The sequence below is a fragment of the Haemorhous mexicanus genome, chromosome 1 (genome assembly GCF_027477595.1).
Source record: "Haemorhous mexicanus isolate bHaeMex1 chromosome 1, bHaeMex1.pri, whole genome shotgun sequence".
NCBI classification, from domain to species: Eukaryota; Metazoa; Chordata; class Aves; order Passeriformes; family Fringillidae; genus Haemorhous; species Haemorhous mexicanus.
This window is the reverse complement of record NC_082341.1, coordinates 127,303,939-127,321,774: the sequence shown is the minus strand read 5'-3', so window position 1 is coordinate 127,321,774 and position 17,836 is coordinate 127,303,939. Positions and strand designations below refer to the sequence as shown.

The window sequence follows — 17,836 nt, the reverse complement described above, 5'->3', positions numbered from 1 at the left end:
TCACAAAGTAGAAGACACATTGCAGTTTACAAATCCTTAGTTGTGCTCTCTCTTTAATAGAAAGGTGTTTTGAGGATGATTCTTACATTACATTCACTCACAATCCCCACAGAGCAAAATTATTATGACAGTATCTTCTTCATTTTGCAGATGTCCCATGTTACTTTTTGTCAAAAGTTTAGTGAAACCCATAGCGTATCTGTGACAGCCTTTCAGCAAATAGTATCACCAGTAGGAAATATTTGAGGAAAAGCCATCTCATAGCCAAGAGGTCAAACATGGACTATTGCATTACGGGGCATCACTAAATGTCAACAGCTAGCTGCACAGCTGCACTGAGTGAGAGTATTGTGTTAGGGTGATGGAAGAGTGAAGGCCATGATGGTGCCAGTTGAAGCAGCACATTTCTATGGGAAGATTTAGAAGGGTGAGTAATGGTGAAGTGGAATCTTGAAGACAGTCATTCAAAAAGGAGGCCGAGGCATGCCCGCATTGCTCTCTACAGCTTTCTGAAGACAGGAAGTGGAAGAGGATGGAGATGTTGATCTCTTTTCCCTGATATTCAGAGATAGGCTGAATGAGAATGTGCAAAGCTGTGTCAGGAGAGGTTTAGAGTGGACATTGGGAAGAATTTTTTTACCAGAGGGTGGGCAAACATGGAAGATTTCCTAGAGAGGTGATCAGTGCCCCAAGCCTACCAGTGTCTAAGAGGCATTTGGAAAATGCTCATCAAGATTTTAATTTGATCAGCCATGGTTTGGTCAGGCAGTTGGACTAGATAGCTGTTGCAAGTCCCTCTCAACTGAAGCATTCTATTCCATTCCAATCTCGTCTAGTCTAGTAAATCCTAATATTTTCTATTCAGTCAGAACACAGTATGCCAGATACAAGGGACAGGCAGCAAAGAATGAGGACACAGAATAGTTATGTTCTTTTATCTAGCCATTCCAGGAGGATGTCCACAGTAGACTGCAAGCCATGCAGATATCAAATGTTATGCAGATTTAAAATCTTGTTTTATGTACACATATGTTTATATATAAGTATGTACACACAGGAATTTATTGTCAGTGTTTTTGTGACAGCTGGATTTGCCTCTTGAATTATCATTGAGTATACAAAAATTAATCTGACAGGGGGAAGCTCTCCCTTCTACATGCAGATTCTTAGTAATTCTTCACAGTGTATTGTCCATGTCTAGATTCTCTCCATGAACTAAGAGCAAATTTGTATTTTGCTGGTTCAATCCATTTCTGTGCTTGCTTTGTGTCCAGACTAACAGTAGATTTGCTAACCCTATCTGAGGTTAGCAGGCACTATTAGAAAATTGTGCATATTTATGGGGAGGAAGGATAAAAACCAGGATACTTTTGCTTTTTACATTGCAACAGATTAGGTTTAGTGTTAAATATGAGAATTACTACTAGGTAGACTTTAGTATGTAATATTTCTATTTTAACTTAATATTCTTTAGTTCATTTTATTCTTGAAAACTCACTATAGCCATGAAGTGTTAACCATTTAGAGGGCTTAAAGGATTTTTGTAGCGTAGAATTTTGTGGTGAGATTTGCTGCAGTACAGTTAAATGACTGGATACGCTTGTTAATTATTTGCTTAAATCAGGTAACTTATTATTTTCTGCTACACACAGAAAAATTAATCAGAGAGTTGTCCTGGAGAACAGAGTGAAATGAGAAGAAAAGAGGAAAGAGTTCAGGCACAAGATAAAACCAAACCATCATGTTACTGATAAGCAAGGCTAAGCACTCCTGTTCAGTCATCCCCAGGTGATTAGTATTTTCTTAATAAGCCTTCTTGGCAGGTTGTATGCAAACTTGCTCATAAACAATATTTTATATAGCTAGTTAGATAAAATTAACTTACAATTTACTCACAGTTATCTTAGAAATACCATATAATAAGATTTTTTTTTCCACAGATAAACACCCTTGCCTTTGTCATACACAATAAAAGAGTTCAAAAAGAGGTTAACCAGTACCAAGGAAAGATTTGTTTGGTATTCTCTTTTTTTAGCTTGCCTGGAATTTTTCTTTTCTTTGTGATCAATTAATCATTGCAAGTATTCTAATTTCTATATTCTATCCTCTGCTGAATGAGTTATATATTCTACATAACATTTCAAAACAAACTCAGTACACTTCTGCCCATGCTAGTAACTGTATAACTTTTGGTCCTATGTAAAAGGCTAATTAAATAACTGAATAGTCAGACAAGTGAAATTATTTTCAGTTACTCTGTCTAAAATTAAAATTTTTAACTAGAGCCTAAGCTGACTCATCACATTCCTGCAGAAAGGACATTGTGTCAACATTCTCAGTTTAACTCTTCTAAGACACTAGAATGGTTATGCTTAGCTTAACAAGCTCTCTAATTGATACTGTTACAAAAATGAGTTAATAAGAAGTTCAAAGAATAGTAAAGACAATCAGTTTAGAGTGAAACTATGACAAACAAACAAAAACTTCAAATGCTACCTGAACAAAAGAGCAGTAAGAAAGCATAAAGGCATGTTCTCTGTTTCGACCATATTTTGGATCATCTCTTTAAAGTATCAAAATAACTCCATTTTATTCATCAACTAAATAAGTTTTTAGAACAACTCACAGCCTAGGAAGTCATGTGTGTACAATACCCTGATTTTTATAAAACCATAGAATGATTACCGTTGAAAAAGACCTTAAAGATCAAATAGTTCCAGCTCCTCTTCCATGGGCAGGGACACCTTCCACTAGACCAGGCTGGTCAAAGCTCCCTCCAGCCTGACCTTGAACTCTTCCAGGGATGGGGCATTCACAGCTTCTCTGGACAACCTCTTTCAGTGTCTCACCATCCTCACATAATTTCTTCCTAATAGCCAATTTAAACCCACTGTCTTTTGGTTTCTATCCTTTCCTCCTAGTCCTATCACTGCATGCCCTTACAAAAATCTCTCTCCATCCTTCTTGTAGGCCACCTTCAGTTACTGAAAGCCTCCTACAAGGTTTTCCTGAAGTCTTCTCCCTAAAATTATTACATTCTATTTCTTAAGAGAACAAAGTAATTCTTGCTTTCACCAGACATGAACTGACAGCAGTATCTCCTTGAAAATTCAAATAAAGAGTTCTCTTAAGAATCAGGGAGTTCAAGGACACCTGATATTTTTACTGGCAGAGGCATCTATACCCTACATCCCAGTGAGCACAAAGCAGAATCCTCTGGAGAGGGAGCTCAAGTCTTTGCTTTGCTGTACACATACAGACATTCTTCCCTTGGCCAGTGGTTATCTCTTTAATTTTAACAGGTTAGGTGTGTTCCTAGGTAGGAACAAAATATTAAATACTGTGACTTCACAGAAGTACAGATATATCTACTCCCAACAGATTTTAAACAGTGATTTTAACAAGTTTGAAATCAGTAGAAGTCTGTTTTAAAAGCTGATGATATATATTAGAAAATAAGTTGGGCCGCATCTCTTCTAACTAATGAAGCCAGAACACTGATTGAGCTGAGCAGGAATAAATTCACTGGCATGGAAGATATGAGAGAAGTCTAGCAAGGTTTTAATTGGTCCCTATCTTGGGAGGAGGTAAGAGGAAACTTTGAGAAATGGTCATAAGTGCAGTTATGCATAAAAACACCATGCAATTCATCAAGATAAAATATGAAAAATTATGTGTAGCTTCAATGATGTAGGTTACATGATCAAGTTTACCTCCAATAGTAAAGGTAACAGTAGGGTCTGTGTGGATTCTCTGGATCTGAACAATATTCATATGGCTGTATTCCTAGTTTTTAATGTATTCATGTAGGAAGGCTCCACCATTTTACCTGAGAACTATGAAATCAATAACATTATTTCCCCATCTGTGAGAGAGGGACAAATTATAATCCCATTTTAATAAACAGAGAAATGAGGCAAAGGACAACAGAAGACAGTGTTTATGACACTTGAGCTCACATGTCTACAATAGAGTTGCCTGCACACAAACGAAACATTCAATTCTCTTTGTATATAATGATCAGAAACAGGCACATCTAAACAGATTCCAAACTTATCTTTAACATAAAGTTGAACAGGATCACCTCCATTTCTTCCCACTCATTAAAGCGCTCAAACAACTGCAACACCTAGAGTTAGGTGAGGTGAATCTACACAAATGACTCCCCAAAATCTGAGAAGAGAGCTGAAGGTGGAGAGCCTGGATGGAGACCCACCTCCTACACTTTCAACTGGAGCATGTTCTCAAAACTGGTAATATTTCATATAGCAGAACGGCTATAGCTTATGAATACCAGGAAAAACATCCTTTATAACTTTAAAAAAAATAAAATATTTTTAGTGTCCTATTTCAATAATTAATATTTTCACAAACTTGAATACATTTCAGGGGGTTTAAGCTTCAAGAACAGAGTCAGCCAACTTCACAAGAAAATGGCAATGTGTGAAACTATAAAATGATGCATTATACCAATTGAGGATTAACAGAATTAGACTTAAAAACCAAACTAAAAATAATCTAGATGAAGAACATTCCTCAGAAAGCAACAAAGAAAATATTAAGTTACTACCTCTAAAAGGGGGACAGTTGTCCTGTATGGTCTTGCCTGCATCCCTGGTTTGTGAATGAGCAGCTAAAATCCCCATGACCAAAGGACAGGACTGTAATTTTCTTTAGAAGGTGCACTGAGCACACAGGTTCCTTTCCGTGCTGATACCTCCTCTGGCCTGACAACCAGAAATACAAGGTATGCAGAAGATATGGGTGACTTCCCCACCTTGCTGGGACACTGTTCAGATGCATCTCCTGGGGCCAGGACCATGACGCACATACATAGTCAAAGGAACAGCTTGAAGTTAAGCTGCCTTCTCAAAGCTACATTCTATTTTGATAAAAATGAGAAATCACAACAGATTTGTTAAATTTTTCTCTAAAGACACATAAAAGTTGCTGCACTCCAAAGTTTTGGTGTTTTCTTTAAAACAATGCAATAAAGATACACATCTTTTTGTCTGATTAAGAAGAAAAAGCAGCTGTGAGCTGTACTTGCAACTGATTATAGGCCCTGACAACACCTAAAATTTATTAATCTTCTAGATAACATTGCTTTAACTGGACACGTGAGAAAATATCTAAGGTGACAGTCCACTTTTGCTAAGTGAGTTCTGTTAATGAATTAGCATTTAAAATAGATTACTGTTTAAATATTCTTGATTTACAAGAACGGCAGAAGTAACTTCCTGTGAAAATGTAGTCCTTCAACTTCAAATAAGGAGCAGTAGAAAAGACTCCTAATCAAAAAGAACTATTTGTTTAGGAATCTGGGAAGCTGAATCAGTAGCAGTTGCATGCAAGGAAACAAAGATGATTTCACTTAGGTGATGGAAATGTCACTACTGGGTGTATCCTATTTATGTTAAAGTAGATTACACATACCAAAAAAAAGCTATTTGAAAACTTGCAGAATCTCTAGGTGAGTGGAAAAATATCACTAGCATGATTTTCTTTTCAAGGTGATGTAAGGTGTACAGTCAGAGTCTAGCAGTTGTAGTGTCTGACTGCTAAATCTACCAACAACATAACAGCCAAACCAAAAAGAATAGCAGTGTTGACTGTTTGAAGTGGAAGTCCTGCTTGTTCTAATAAAGACGACGCTCCTTGCTAAAACTTGGGTTTGCCTGGGCTCTGTTACACTTACTTTTCTTTTTACACATAAATCTTAGGGATAGGAAACATCAGAATATTTTCCAGCTGAAGACTGACTTGTCTCATTTGATCTACATAGTGTTCCTGGAGGGGAAAAAGAAACAAAACTACAGTGCTGTTGTCTACTGTAATCTTGACAGGAACAGTTAAAAATATCTGAAAACCAACCATTCCTAAGAAGTGTGGCAGAAGTAGTCACTTTAGGAACCCAAAGCGTTCAGAATCATTGAATACTTAAAATACTAAATACTAGAAAAAATGAAGACACAATCTTTTCTGTAAACATTTGGATTTTACATAAGTGAAGTCACACTTTTCATAATTTAGGAGAGAAGAACAAATAATCAAAGGTGAAACAGGATACTGAGCTCTTTGCTAATTTCCAAGATGAAAGTGAATTAAAATGACAAAAGTAATATTGTAGGAGATTGCTGTATTATATTGTTTTGAAGTGAATGAAGAAAAAGAAAATGAGAAACAGAAAGAAAAGGAAAAATAGAAATAAAAATAAAATTTAAAAGAAAATATTACTTCAAGAGTTATTTTATGAAAGGGATATAAATATAAAACCCAGTCAAGTGAGAAGAGAAACAGGAGAGAACTAAATGACTGGGTATTTGTATAAAATTCATTAGCAAGTTTTACGAGTCCAAAAGGAGGACCTGTATCAAACACTACTATGAATCTTCAATACATTCTTAGTCCTTTACTTCAAGGTTCTCAGGAGATCATTAGGTTCAACTTTCTTCTTAATGCAGGTCACACCATGTTGCTAAGGGCTTAAAATACTCATACCCAAAAATACTTTGAAGAATGGAAACTTCCTAACCTTTCTGGGCATTCTGTTTTCCTATTGGACTTGGTGTCCCCTAGTTCCCACAATGGGAATTTTTCTCCTTACATTCAGTGTGAAACACTTTGATTTCAACTTATATCCGTAAACTTCAAGTCCTCTTAGCCATAACAGCCCTCTTACCTGCACAACCATGAAAGTCCATCTTTTCACAAACAGCCTTGAGGTACTAGAGGCTGCTGTGAGGGTTTTTCCAACAAAGACATCTCTAGGCTGAAACAATTCTGGTCCATTAGTTTCTCCTCAGCTGGTCAGGTGTGTCAGCCCCCTTACCATCTCGGTGGTCTGCCACAGAACTTTCTTCAGTTAATTCATTTATTTCCTCACAGAAAAAAGGGGGTGAGTGGGAATGATGTACCTGTTTAGATGTCATCTGACATCTAAATTAAATAGAAATAATCATTTCCCTGAGCCCTGCTAATACAGCCCAGGATGCTGTTGGCCCTCCTCTCCCAGGGTTCAGTGCTGAATCATGCTCTGCTTACTGTCTACCAAGACTCTTTGGTTCTTCACAACACAGTTTTTTCCTAGCTAGTCCTCTAACTGTCTCCCCAGTAAAGGACTGTTCTCCAGTTGTTTCTCAGAATCACAATTCTCAATGAAATTTTTATTCCCTAAGAATCACAAGGGCTTTCTAGCCTGCCCAGGCTAAATTACAAGCATTAATAGCACTCCCTATTTTTCAGGTTTATACATAAATCAAATTACTATGATGGACTTGGTTTGAAACAGTTGACTTATCTCTCTCAAACAGTTCTAATTAAGACACTGTCATATCTGTTAATTTAGCCAGAATAAGAAGCCAGCCAATCACTTCTGGACTCATTTCCTACAGCCTGAAGAACTCATCTACACCTCCTGCTATCTGTCATTCATCTGACAATGAATGGCATTTCTGCTTCCATCTATGTGAGCAGCAGAGTTAAAAGCTGCCATTACAGCTGGGATTAAGGAGCACTAATGGATTGCCAGCTATGTTCGGGGCAAGAGAATGTAGCTCTTACTGAAGAAGACTAAAAGTAGCTGGTTTACTCATCTCAGGAAAGTGAAAAGTGAGAGGGAGTTTATTCTACAAATAAATCATGCACCGTAAGCTGCATAGGGGAAAAACTTATTTAGACAATAAAACAATTCTGGCATAAGAACAAAGATATAAATTTGAAGCTGGCAAGTGGAAAGCTTCTAAACATGTCAGGGTTACAGCATTGCAACAAAACTCCTCCATTTGGGCAGCAGAGGCGAGGAACCTAACTGGTTTAAGACGTGGAGAGAAATTTATGAAAGGTATTACATGGGTTGGTGATGTCAGCCAAACTGGTGACTCAGGAGATCTCTTCTAGCCTTATTGTGCTGAACATTTGCATCATTACTATTTTTGATGCAGTGGCTGGTGAAAAATACCAAGTGTATTATTCTAATTAAAAATTAAAGAAATATCAATGACAGAAAGTTAACCTCATTGTGATAAGCAATTAACAGAATTATGCTGTGATTAAGCTGATGCATAATTAACAACTGCTGTAAATGATGTTATCCATCTAATTTGCCCAGATTGGAATAGCATTATTCTTAGGCATGTTTAGCAAGTTCTGTAGTAATATGCACTTGAATGAAGTGCTCTTTACTAGTGTGTTCAAATTCACAAAGCTCTTATTAGAATTGCAAATAAGATATACACCAGCATCATTTCCTCTGCCCATCATTTTCTCTTCTTTGGAACTATCCCTGACAGAAAATCAAATTGCAACAACTCCAAAAGATGTTTGCACAAATTGAGCAAAAGTAGTGTTATTAAACATGAAAAATTGGCAAAAAAAATCATCCTGATGAAAGAAGTGGGACTGAATTCAAAACACAAGTGGCTGCTGAGTAGACAGGAACAAGAATCATGGAGCTCACTGGGGGACAGAGGAAAATACTCAAGGTAGAATTCACTTAAAAAATGGAAAGGGGGAAGAATACTTTTTTTTCAAGTGATGTATATTTAAGGCTCAAAACTGAAGAATCTCTGATTATTCAAAGTCTAATGAAATCAGTAGAAAAATCTTCAGCTTTCAAGTATAAGGGCTTCATGGTCAATAGATGCTGGAGTTGTAAAGGCCTTAATTAGCTGACTAAAGCATACCAATTAAGAAAAAGAAAGAAGTGGCCCACAGGACTTCCAACTTTTCCCCAATGGATACTGGAAAAATCTCAACTGGAGAAACTAATAAGATATGATGAGGGAACAATTGCCTGATGAGGAAGGAGCACACACAGCCTTGAGTGGACAAAAGTAATGATACCATTCAGCAAAAGTTTTTGGGGTGAGCATATCTTCCACCAACCTACCACCAGCTTCTCCAATTTTATAGCACATGAACTTTACAATTGATTAATCTCTAAACAGCCATCAGTTTCTGAGTGAGAGGCATGTTGAAATAGGTCAGCCAATTTGATACAGTCTCTAGCAAGCAAGGATGTTAGTGAAGCATGCAGCAAAACTTTACTTACATTCAAAAAAGAAAACTACACAGCACAGACACTTCAGTTCTTCATACACAGATGAGGAAAGGCTGATTTCCTAGGCTGTGCTTCCATCCTCATTTCTAGGTAATACCTGTAGCCAATAAGAGTAAAATAAATGCTAAGCTACCTGCAATGAAAACCAACTATGCTCTTAAATAAAATTCTTATTTGGATTATAAAGGTTGAGAACACAGTGCTTTCATTCAAGGTATAAAGGCATTTCTGAAGATTAAAGAAAATGCTTAAGTCATCAGACAACATTGACGCCAGATTTCTTCCACTTGTAGAGTAAAAAAGCATAGAATTTATACAATGTCTTGAAATACTATCTGGAAGGATTACATATAGGGAATAGAAGACAAAATGGTTTTTAAGACTGCAGTCCTGTTGACATAGAAATATATGAATAAAAGATCCCCTGCTCTTTGGATGACTAATGTTTAGGTAAACTGGGTAAACTACATAGTAAAACAGGATTTGTAGTAGAAAAGCCTGAAAGAAAAACAATTTTAATTTGACTATGTGCACAGTGTTTCAATAAGGATGAAGGCATGAAAGAAACAAAGGGACATTTTGTAGCAACCTTGAGAACTACTTTACAACTCTTGCAGACTTGCTGACTTTTCTTGGGTGGGGTTAGCTGCATTTTTAAATGCTAAATTTAGCTAGGCAGCCAGTACGAATTTATTGCTTTATATGTATCTTTTTCAATATTGCCTATTAATTCTATACATTCTTATGTACATGCATTTATGAGCAACTCTTAAATCCAAACAAAATATGCACTGGTCACTCATAAAGTTTTGAAAGACAATTTGCTTTCTTCACCCCAAATATAACTTCATGTTCTCAAGATCCAAATAAAAGCATGTCATTTTTAGCTTTTCATATTTCAAAAATATTGGCCTGCTTCAGCAGCATTCTTTTGCCTTTTACATTACTTGAAAACTTATGGGTAATACATCCTACTTTCCCTTGGAAAAAAGTGACAACACAGAAAATCACTTCTAAACACCAGGGATAAAACTAACTCCCCTTATTTAGATAGAACAGGACTTTAGTCAACCACAGAGATTCTTACAGTCTAAATTGTAACTCTGCTGAGGAACTACATTCTTCATTGATTTTGTAAACTGCAGTGCATGCAAAATAGAAAGCAGTAAAATTATTAGCCCATCAGTACTTTCTGTCCTCAGAAGTGATACCGTTACACCAGCATACCAGACTGATTTAGGCATTATCATCAATTAGACTATTTTATTCAACAGTTAAACTTCTATAAAATTAATCCTTATCTGCATATTTTCACATATAGCCCCTGGATCAGGAATATACCATTTGGCTAGTAGTGGAGGAAAAAAACCCACTGCTTGAAATGACACAGCCTCTCCCACTGGGATCACTAAAAAGTCACATAGAAATCATCAGGGGTACTAAAGTGAGGATGAAGCCTAGAAATGGATCCGTAGTTGAGGTACCTCTCCGCCTCTCTCCCTACCCTCACTCATCTATGCAAGGTAAATTCTTCATCAGCCATGATGAGTAGTTGGAATCTCTACAGGAAGCACACACTCGTCTATGTACCTCTTTTAGTTCTACATTTTTAGACCTCCCTTACACACCTAATTCTATAGTCATTAGTAGGGCAATAAAATGACATAAAATGAGCAAAGAGCAATAAAGCAATCATATTCCAGCATGTTTATTTAGTGTGGTCCTTAATGACAGAGACCTTTGCACCCACTGATACCTGGAGCTGCTACTAATTCTCCTCTGCTTCAGATCCATGGTTATTATTACTCTCAGATTTATACCCAATATTTTAAAGCCTGCTTCACATGAACTGTGTAAAAAACAACAACAACAACAACAACAAAAAAAACCCTCACATAAAGAAAAATAAGTTTTAAGAGAAAAAAGAAAGCTTTGCAAATTCATCCAAATCTACTTGCCTGTGAGTTAGATACAATGAAAAGTTTGCATGGGTGCACTGAGGCTGTGCTAAAACATGTGAATAGATATCTTAGCCTTTGAGTATACTGTCTAAATTGGCTGGAAACATCAAATGGCATTTGGTGGCTGTTGTTATTAGACTGTAGACATATGCTTAGTGGTAAGAAAGGTATTTAAAATCTAACTCCATGTTTGTGAATCTGATGGCAAATCAGACTTCTCTCTCCCCAAAATACTTAATAATAAGTCAAATTAAAGTTCTACTAACGATAGCGTATCGTGATTAATGGTTAATGATTAGTTCTACAACTCTTTCCATGTCAATCTAAAATCTGTTGCATTGCTTGTTCTTCTCATGGTCTCTCCATCTTTAGACTTTTCTAGAGATATTCACTCTTTTGGCTAGTCTTTTATTAAACAGATTGGTTTTACTGCAGATTTCAGCAGGGGTTTGTTTCTCTACACTGAGCTCTGGATATCTGTCATCTTTTAAACTGGAATGAGATGCACAAGTGTGGAAGCCTAACCATAAAGTTGCAACTAAGAACACATAAGTGATGAGACCCAGATAACATGTGATATGCTGCATTAATATTGTAAGCAAAACATACAACAGGTTGTGTTTGCACAAGCAAGTGCATCCAATATATATGGAAAATTTTTATAGATTGCCAAAATTCTAAAAATAGCATGCTCTATTTAGAAAAGTTGATCAAAAACTACTTGGGTAAAAGTTCTTCTTTTTCATTTGAATTTCCAGGTGTCCAAACAGTATCCCATTGTGCAAAAACTCAGCTTGCCGAAATAAAAGCACAATAAAAAAGAGCTATGTGTTGAATTATTTCAGTGAGCTAGGATCCAAAGTAAAGTACTATGATAAATCACATAATTTTGCTTAAAAGCAGGGGGAAACAAAACATGGATACATAGAGGAGAAAATGAAAAAAAAAAAAAAAAAAAGAAGAAAAAATAATGGGAGTAAACCAAAACACAAAACAAAGCAGTGCCTCTTTCAGGATGATTGAATCTTCCTTAATCCATATTTTTACTCTCTGCTACATAATTTTACACTCTTGACAAAGTCAGGCAGTTGGAAGAGGGTTGGAAAAACAAACATAGCTTTTTGTCAACTTTATGCCTCCCTAAATTTAGAAGACATTTCTGAATAAAGAAGCTAAAAATAAATCACAAAGCAGTGTCTATAATGTGGTCTGAATTATCCAGCCACAAAAAATATGAAAGCATTTAATATATTTCAATAGAATTTTCATAACATAAATAATAGCAACAAGACAACCGGTAACAAAAAAGTTATTTGTAGCTGAACTTACATAGATGACATTTTAAAAAACCCTACACTCCCTATATATACTGTGGCTTGTTTGCCTACATGTTTAAACTATTCTAAGAAACTCATAGTTAAAATGTAGCCAACATGTACTTTACCTAATCTTAATAGCAAAACCTGGCACTGAGGTCTTGGACAAGCAAATATAGTCCCATTAATAGTTACAATTTTAGTTTCCAGAATGAAAATCAATACCAATTTATCTGGGTACTGTAAATTACCAAAATATAAAGAAAAATTAATTTCTACAAATTTATATTAAAGTTTAATTTTCAACAAATACATATATATATATACATACATACATACACATATATATATATATATATATAGTGAGAGAGAGAGAGAATGCTTTTGTGTATATAGGGAGTTAAAAGGTTATGCAAATGCGCATATCTAAATATGCACATATTTAGATAGAGTCCTGTTTCAATGCAATCCCATTATCTTTAAGGAAATGTGCTGATAAGTTAGAAGTTGCAACATATGCATTTTATAGCAGGTTTAAAAGTGGAATTTCTAAGAAGAAAACTTCCAGAACTTTGTAAACATTCACCATAATAATTCTTTAGTCACTACAGAAACATCAACAAAAAGACTTGACAAGAATGGTAACTACTAGACTAAGTCAAAATTTTGATTAATATATACACCTTCTGAAAAAGCATCTACAAAACGATGACAGTGAAAAATTAAAAACAATGGATCAAGGTAGTTGCCAAAATGAAGAAAATGTCAGTTAATTGAATTATGAAAAATTGTTAATTAAACTTAAAAAAGGTTCTTTAAAGCTTTAGCAAATTAGAAATTTTCAATCTCTAACAATAGTTAGATGCAACACCAAAACCAGGTTCTCATTTACATCCATTTCTTCCAATTCACTGCCTCTTCTCTACTTAATAGCATTTTAGGTCCAGAGCTACAGCACAGTGCCTTCCACCTGCCCCACCAGCCAACAAGATTAACCTTTTTTCTTTTTGGGAACTCGTGACCAGTGAGGAGCAGAATGATTAAAAAGCTTTTTTACAATCTCTGTATGAGATTAATCATGACTCACCTTACATGTCACTCAAGTCCCTGAAATTTTTCATTCTGCTAACCTTTCATGTCAATCCTCTTATTCCTTACTCTTTACAGTCTTATTAAGCTTTTATTTTCCTGAGTTAATGAACACAGACTTTTACCTCTCACTCTGACAAGTTCATTGCTGAAACCATTGTTCATTAGAAATACGTGAAAGAAAATGGTACTAATTCTATGAAAAATGTTAGTAAGTTGGAAAATCAAGCCACTTTTCTTGATTTTCCAACATATCTACATCAAGCTAAACAAATATGATCACACAAGAAACTTGCAATATTTAACTGAATGTAGTCATAAAGTATACCATTCAGGAACCAAATCCACACACAAAATGTGCAAATTATTACAAAAGAGCACTACATCTCAAACAATAGCAACATGCACCATCTCCCAGGCAATACTAAGGGACAAAGGACACAACTCCTCTAGTCTTAAAAAAATATCTATCATTTAGGACAATTTTTTCAAACAAGCTGATGAAGAAAGCTATCCAGTACTCATAGTAAAAAGCAGAATTAGAAGAGACAAATTTGAACCCAGAAATAAACATAAGTCTAGAAATAGTAGCTCACATAAGTCTGAGGACAATCTTCAGATGACAGCTGGAATGCAAGTCTGATAAAAGATAATCAAATTTTAGTCAGACCAAGAAAATAATATTTTCTGGCTTTTTAGGCCATAAAAAGGAAACTGCAATTGTTTTATGCCACAAAAATATCCCAATAATTTTAGTGGAAACAGTCTTTTAATTATTAGAAGACAGGGTATAGAAAACATTGAGCAAAGAACTATCTAGTCTTCAGAAAATTAACTGAGATGAGATGAGATGAAACAAACAGAAATGAGAAGAAATACTGAGACATACCACTCTGCCAATGTTCCTTTCACAGAGAACATTCTTCCCCCCTTCATTTCTAAACACTAAAGGTGGAACACAAAGACTGTGGAAGGTGGTACACACAGGACTGCTTACAAATTGTCTTCTTAACAAAATATCAGTGGACAAACTGAAATAAGAAGTATCAACAAAACATAAATTAGCAGAAGATCAAATATCCCCACAAAAAGGAGCTGTGGAGACTTTTCAAAAGTATTCAGGCACCTTAAGATATGCAGTTAGAGAACTCATGGTTCTTGATAATGGCTGGGAAGCAGCAAGCTGAAAAATATCCTCAACTGAAAGAATAAAAAAGAGAAGGAAGAACAGCATTGCTGACATTCAGAAGAGGCTGAATAAGAGCAGGTATCTAGTGCAGCAACTTCTCCAAACCAAAATTTCCTCCTACACTCACACACAGAGCAACAATATGCATTGTACCACCATTCTCAAAAGGAAAGAGAACTAGCAACCACAACTATTTCTAAAGGTTTTTATCACTCTTCCTTTTTGCTGACAGACAAGATGATCAGTTTACACATACCACATAAAATACACAGAATGTATTTTAATGGACATCTAATTGCAACTTTTGATGCATAAAAATCTGACCCTAGTCCTAAGTGTTCTCTAGATAGGTATGATGATTGAGTTTGTATTTGCAAGGAAAATGCATTATAAATTATAATTAAAAAATCTCTAAAGTAACTGAATAAACTGGAATAATTCTAAATATTACCAGGTATTAATTAAAACCATTCTTCCCCCCAAAACTGCTTTCCATATATCTAAACTCTGTATGACTTTACTATCAGCCATATTCTGATATACTAAAGCAACACAGTCAGTAAAAACTGAGAAAACACATTATACATAGCACTTACTTTGCCATGAAATTCTAGATGAGTTTATGATAGATAATGGCCTACAATTCATGTGTGACTTATTTTAGCAAACCTCACTGATACAGCAATTCAAGAACGATGCATCAAGTCTGGCCTAAGTATAATCAAAGGGGCTTGCAGAAAAACCAGAAGAAATTACAAAACACTTAATGAAAAGGAAAAGACATGCTTAGAGGTCCCCAAATGCAGTGTTATTTGGCTGTTTTAACATGTCTGTTTTACAAGGATTTCCAGTGCACTGTTTGTGGAGAAAAGAGCTAAAGCATCTGTTCAATTCCAAAGAATTGAAATAGTTAAAAAATTCTATGCAGTATCACTCTGATGGCTGCCATCTTGACTAACACTTAGGTGAGGCATATCTTTGCAACCTCTCTTTCAACTTTTCAAGTGGTTTACCAATACCTCAGAAGTGGATACATATTAGATGTACTCTGCAGCAATGGGTCTGCAATAATGACTTTGCAACCTTGTTGATCAATTCCTTTCAGTAAGTCCTCATGGATATATCAAACAACAGAAGTCATAAGAATATCTGTCTGTCCAGACAAATCTATGTATAACTTCAATAGCAATTTCCTTTCAGTACAACTGCTAACTTTAAGCCTAATCCTAGCCCTGCCCTTTGTTTTCTATTAAACAATCATTAATCCAGGAAAAATCTTCCATCTTAACTCATGGTAGCTTTGTTTCCTTGCATGCTTTTTTGTGGAAATTTGCCAAAGGCTTCTTGGAACATTAACTATGCTGTGACAATGTCTAAAACCATAACCAGAAAGCACTGAAATGTCCTGAGCCTGACATACCCCAGCTTTACTACACATTGCATTGGGATGAGGTCTGGAAGGGCATCGGCAGCCTTGCTTCCCTCTCATTAACCCTGTTGGCAGGAGAAGACCTATGGTATTTGCTTGCTCTCCCAAGGAAAGGTGATCAGAGACCGGGACACATGGAGCACATACCACGAGGACGTTCACTGAGGCACACCTATGTCAATAACACATCTCTATCCTTGCACCCAGTGATTCGTATGCAGTGTGCACTCTTGTTGAGAAGATTATTTTTATCAGATTTTCTTTTTCACTGAGCTCAGACTGCAGTTCTACAGATTTCATCTGCCACCCTCATTAGAAATAAATAAAAAAATAATTTTTAAAATGTCATAGTTTTTATCATTTTACATGGTCCTTTGATAGGGTGACAGACATAGACTAGTGAGACAGATTAGTAAATACAAACTGTAAAAAGATAGCTGAAATAATAATATCTTCAAATACCTTCCTACTTGTGAACAACGTGAAAGAAAAGCTAACTTCACCAGTACTATGTGCAAGAACTTAACAGGGAAATATTGAACAGCTGAAACCAAAACCCTTTAAAATAGAGCAAGAAAAATCCTGGTTCCCTAAGTCCTGCTGCCCTTCAGAGGGCTGCTCTGCCACTACAGGAAATCACCTCACTGCTCGTCACGGCGAAGGACCCCCAGCCACCTTGGGCTCTCAATGGCAGCTCACTCGCTGCAGCCACTGCCAGACAGACCAGTGATAATGGACTCACTTAAAATAAAAAATATCTGCTCTATGATCAAACAGCCATGGAAGCTCACAAGCAACAGATGCTGGAACACATTCAGTAGAAATGTAGCTGATCAATAAGGAATGTCACCATTCATTTGCTATGGAAGATTTCTTTTTAAATGGTGTATATTATTTAATTTTGGTGTTTTGGTGTGGTTTGGAAAATACTAAAGCAAAGTAAAGTAAAAATATACATGCAAAAGCCCAAACAGATCCTAGAGAACTTGAAACATCTTTTCCTATTCAAAATATAAATAAAAATTAAGGTGAAACATAATCAGGAAGAAAAGAAGATTTTTCCTAAGAAATCTGGCAAAACTAGACAATTTCCACAACAAAATATAGCCATATAGCCTGAAGCATAAACTTTACCATTGTTTAGTTTTCTCATCTTCACTCACCTAGTAGAAATAAAAATTTGTGTAACTGCATAAATGCAGTGTGTAATCATATTGTCTGATCATATGCTTTTTATTTATAAAGACCAAATATAACAATTATCTAAAGCTGAATGACTCGTTTCACTTGATATTACCTTCCCACCCTCTTTAACAAAAAATCCATAGGAACAAGACAAATGTCTTTGCCCTTCTGCTACTGTTTCAGTGTAAATCTAAAGATTCAGTTTTTATAAAATGCATTGAATTTGAAACAATATGGTTAATTCACACACATAAAGATGGACCCTCTTCAAAAAATTTATCTTTAGAAGCAGCAGACACTTCTCAATAGGAAAATGTAGTTTAACTAGATAAAGAGACTAAACCAGTTCAAACTACGTTATTAGCAAGAGCTATGAAAAACGTGCAACCAAATCTAACATCAACATGCCATTTTTTGCAAGACCAGACATTATTTTCACCAGCAGAAAATTATCTGTAAGAATGCGTGTAACAGTGCCCTCTGGTGAGAATGTGCCTGAGAATATACTTACCTTGTAAGGGTAAAAGAGATTTTAGTGGCAGGGCTAATAAGCAATCAGATGATTTTGCACACTGAATTATGGTATCACTTTTCAAAAACAGCAGT

General features: G+C 35.7%; 1 protein-coding gene across 2 annotated transcripts in view; it reads right to left on the bottom strand.

Moving 5' to 3' along the window:
- Positions 1-17,836, bottom strand: part of HNF4G (hepatocyte nuclear factor 4 gamma) — a 62,441-nt gene that overhangs the window by 28,183 nt on the left and 16,422 nt on the right. Inside the window, exon 1 of one of the 2 annotated variants that reach the window (XM_059862560.1) lies at positions 9,053-9,156. The exons of the other annotated variant lie outside the window; for it this stretch is intronic. The gene's annotated coding sequence lies outside the window, so the exon portion shown is untranslated. Of the gene's footprint in view, positions 1-9,052; positions 9,157-17,836 lie in introns of those variants that run through there. 2 annotated transcript variants of the gene reach the window in all.